The 4,477-nt window shown below is 39.5% G+C and overlaps 1 non-coding gene across 1 annotated transcript; it reads right to left on the bottom strand.

Moving 5' to 3' along the window:
- Positions 1-352: 352 nt before the first annotated feature.
- TRNAK-UUU (transfer RNA lysine (anticodon UUU)) lies at positions 353-425 on the bottom strand. The gene has a single exon. It is a non-coding gene; the product is annotated as a tRNA-Lys (tRNA).
- Between the last annotated feature and the right edge of the window lie 4,052 nt (positions 426-4,477).

The following is a 4,477-nucleotide window of genomic DNA, read 5'->3' as shown; positions in this document are numbered from 1 at the left end:
TGTTCCTTTTCATTCCAAAATAGGTATATCAATGTTGGTTTTTCTGCTTAGAAAAAGACCATACTATCAAGATATTTCTATTCCTCAGCAACTCTGAAATAACAAATCATAGCTAATTAAAGAAAGAAAAAGAGCAAATTGATTTAGAGACAAATTTGGGTTTCACTCTTTGTGACCCCATGGACTGTAGCCCGCCAGGCTCCTCTGTCCATGGGGATTCTCCAGCAACAATACTGGAGTCAGTTGCCATGCCCTCCTCCAGGGGATCTTCCAAACTCAGGTATTGAACCCAGGTCTCCTGCACTGCAGGCAGATTTTTTACCATCTGAGCCACCAGAGAAGCAAACAGAGAGGTCCGAACAGGGACTTGAACCCTGGACCCTCAGATTAAAAGTCTGATGCTCTACTGACTGAGCTATCTGGGCATTAGAGATACCAAAGGAACATTTCATGCAAAGATGGGCAAAATAAAGGACAGAAATGGTATGGACTTAACAGAAGCAAAACATATTTAAGAAGAGGTGGCAAGCATACACAGAACTATACAAAAAAGATCTTAATGACCCAGATTACCACGGTGGTGTGCTCACTAACTTAGAGCCAAACATCTTGGATTGTGAAGTCAAGTGGGCCTTAGAAAGCATTACTATGAACAAAGCTAGTGGAGGTAATAGAATTCCAGTTGAGCTATTTCAAATCCTAAAAGAGGATGCTATGAAAGTGCTGCACTCAATATGCCAGCAAATTTGGAAAACTCAGCAGTGGCCACAGGACTGGAAAAGGTCAGTTTTCATTCCAATCCCAAAGAAAGGCAATGCCAAAGAATGCTCAAACTACTGCACAATTGCACTCATCTCACATGCTAGTAAAGTAATGCTCAAAATTCTCCAAGCCAGGCTTTAGCAATACATGAACCATGAACTTCCAGATGTTCAAGCTGGTTTTAGAAAAGGCAGAGGAACCAGAGATCAAATTGGCAACATCCATTGGATCATAGAAAAAGCAAGAGAATTCCAGAAAAACATCTTCTACCTTGACTACAACTAAAGCCTTTGACTATGTGGATCGCCACAAACTGTGGGAAATTCTTAAAGAGATGGGAATACCAGACCACCTTATGGTTTTTCCAATGGTCATGTATGGATGTGAGAGTTGGACTGTGAAGAAGACTGAGCACTGAAGAATTGATGCTTTTGAACTGTGGTGTTGGAGAAGACTCTTGAGAGTCCCTTGGACTGCAAGGAGATCCAACCAGTCCATCCTAAAGGAGATCAGCCCTGGGATTTCTTTGGAAGGAATGATGCTAAAGCTGAAACTCCTGTACTTTGGCCACCTCATGTGAAGAGTTGACTCATTGGAAAAGGCTCTGATGCTGGGAGGGATTGGGGGCAGGAGGAGAAGGGGACGACAGAGGATGAGATGGCTGGATGGTATCACCGACTTGATGGACGTGAGTTTGAGTGAACTCCGGGAGTTGGTGATGGACAGGGAGGCCTGGCGTGCTGCAATTCATGGGGTTGCAAAGAGTTGGACACAACTGAGTGACTGAACTGAACTGATTACCTGCCTCTGGAGAAATCTGTATACAGGTCAAGAAGCAACAGTTAGAACCAGACATGGAACAACAGAGTGCTTCCAAATTGGAAAAGGAGTACGTCAAGGCTGTATATTGTCACCATGCTTATTTAACTTATATGCAGAGTACATCATGCGAATGTACTGGATGAAGCACAAGCTGGAATCAAGATTGCAGGGAGAAATATCAATAACCTCAGATATGCAGATAACACCATCCTAATGGCAGAAAGTGAAGTGGAACTCAAGAATCTCTCGAAAGTGAAAGAGGAGAGTGAAAAAGCTGGCTTAAAACTCAACATTAAGAAAACTAAGATCATGGCATCTGATCCCATCACTTCATGGCAAATAGATGGGGAAACAATGGAAACAGGGACAGACTTTATTTTCTTGGGCTCCAAAATCACTGATATGGTGACTGCAGCCATGAAATTAAAAGATGCTTGCTCCTTGGAAGGAAAGCTATGACCAACCTAGACAGCATATTAAAAAGCAGAGACATCACTTTGCCAACGAAGGTCCACACAGTCAAAGACATGGTTTTTCCAGCAGTTATGTATGGATGTGAGAGTTGGACCAAGATGGCTGAGTGCCAAAGAATTGATACTTTCAAACTGTGGTGCTGGAGAAGACTCTTGAAAGTCCCTTGGACAGCAAGGAGATCAAACCAGTCAATCCTAAAGGAAACCAGCCCTGAATATTCATTGGAAGGACTGATGCTGAGGCTGAAACTCCAATACTTTGTCCACCTGATGTGAAGAGCTGACTCATTGGAAAAGACCCTGATGCTGGGAAAGATTGAGGGCAGGAGGAGAAGGGGACGACAAAGGATGAGGTGGTTGGATGGCATCACTGACTCAATGGACATGAGTCTGAGCAAACTCTGGGAATTGGTGATGGACAGGGAAGCCTGGAGTACTGCAGTCCATGGGGTCACAGAGAGTTGGACACGACTGAGCAACTGAACTGAACTTGGGCTTCACAGTTCCTTTGGATTCTTTAAAATAACAGTGAGTGGAGAAAAAATATTTATAACATTTCTTCAAAAGTTACTTTTTAAGGTTTTTATCAGGAATAAATATGGACAAGATTTATGCCAGATAGAAAGGTATCTGGTTAAGTGAGAGATACATTAAATTCAGATATAAATACTGAAAGTGAAAATAATTGACTGATTTCTTCATTTGAACTAGTAATATATTTTTGTTTCCAGTTATGAAAAATGGATATAGATGAGGTTCTATCAAATACCATTCAAGATGTATCTGCCAGAGTGATTTTTTTTTAAATAACGCAATTCAAATCAACCTTAAAATGGTTATCAATTGCACCTAGAAACAAAAACTCAAACATCATATGACTTACAAGAAATTATCTAAATTCTGTGATTTGACCTCCACACTCTCTCTCCCCTCCTTCACTGGACTCTTTTATTGCCTGACTCTTATTGTATTCCTTGAATACACCAAGATGGTTTCTACTATACATTTTTGCTGGTGTTGGTCCCTTTACCTAGAAGCTTAGCTTTTGTCTTAGCCTGCCTTGTTTTTGTTGTCCAGGTTACAGTGTAAATTCCTCAATGAGAATGTATCTCACAAATGGTCTAGATTAACCTCCCCTCATCTCTGCTGCCTCTGGTTCAATCCCATTCAATCAGCTTGTTTCCTTTTCCTCAAAGCATGTGTTATTATCTGCAATCATCCTGTCTTTTTGTTTTCTTGATGTTCTATGTCCTCTTTAGAAAATAGGCCTCTGCCCATTTCCAGGAGTCTAGAACAGTGCCTTTCACACAGTGGGTCTTGAAAATAATTTTTGATGAGCTTTCAAACGTGATATTTGAAAGGTTGTTGAAGAATATGTCAGTTATTTTAATAGAACATTTCATTTCCTGGGTCAGCAAATTTTATGTCTGAAAAATTCTAGTCTAAAAAAGTCTGGCCTAAAGGGTATTAAATGTCTAACTTAAAAATGAAGATCATTCCTCAGTGTTCAAATTTGCCTAGAAGGTTGATCTATCCATCTATTCATCTATTTCCGTCTATCTATCTATCTATTTTGTATATGACATTTAGGAGACATATATAGTCATATGGAAGAATGAGATCATACATACTCTGAAGAAGAAATTTGGAAGTGAATCTCATTAAAAATATTTTCTGAGCAGTGTTTGCCCTCTGTCAAGTAGCTGATGATGTATTTCTGATTAATTTTAAATAGTAACATTTCTACTGAGGTAAAAGGCACCCCCAACCCTCATCTCCGAGTACTGCACATACACATAAGCACATTCTCTCAGGATTGGGATGGTACTCAGAAGAAAAAATACTGGTGCTAAGATGATAATGAAATTTCTAGTTACCATGGCTACATTTAATCAGAGTCTATATGTATGAGAGTTCCTACATCTAGCTAAAAATGTGTAATGATATTCATCTGGCATAGAATTTGACTAATAATTAAATCCAGTTATATTAAAAATCTACCACTATCTATCAAATGAAGATTTACTCTTCACTTGCATCAGACAGAATTCAATAACATGGCCTCTGAGCATCTCCTGTATCATGCCTGACTCTTGCCTGTGAATGTGATGGATTTCATTCCTGTCATTAGGTTACATTATGTATTATAACAAAATTGAAGGGATTCACAAATGCAATGAAAGTTCCACATTAATTGACTTTGAGTTACTCGATAAGATTATCCTGGGTGGGTCTGACCTGATCAGATGGGCAGCTCCATATTCAGAGCTTGATATGAACAAGGACCACAGCCACATCAAACACTTCAGGAACGAATGTGAGTAGTACACAAATTGATTCATTTTAATTTCACAGTATTAGTGCAATAAATCCTCCCAGAAAAATGAAGAATTCTTTATAATTTGATAATTCATCCCTAA

This window comes from Bos grunniens, chromosome 5 (genome assembly GCF_055505025.1).
Source record: "Bos grunniens cultivar Pamir isolate PY7600 chromosome 5, Bosgru_T2T1.0, whole genome shotgun sequence".
In the NCBI taxonomy this organism is placed as follows: Eukaryota; Metazoa; Chordata; class Mammalia; order Artiodactyla; family Bovidae; genus Bos; species Bos grunniens.
Note: the sequence above shows the minus strand (reverse complement) of the source record. Positions and strands in the feature narration are given on the sequence as shown.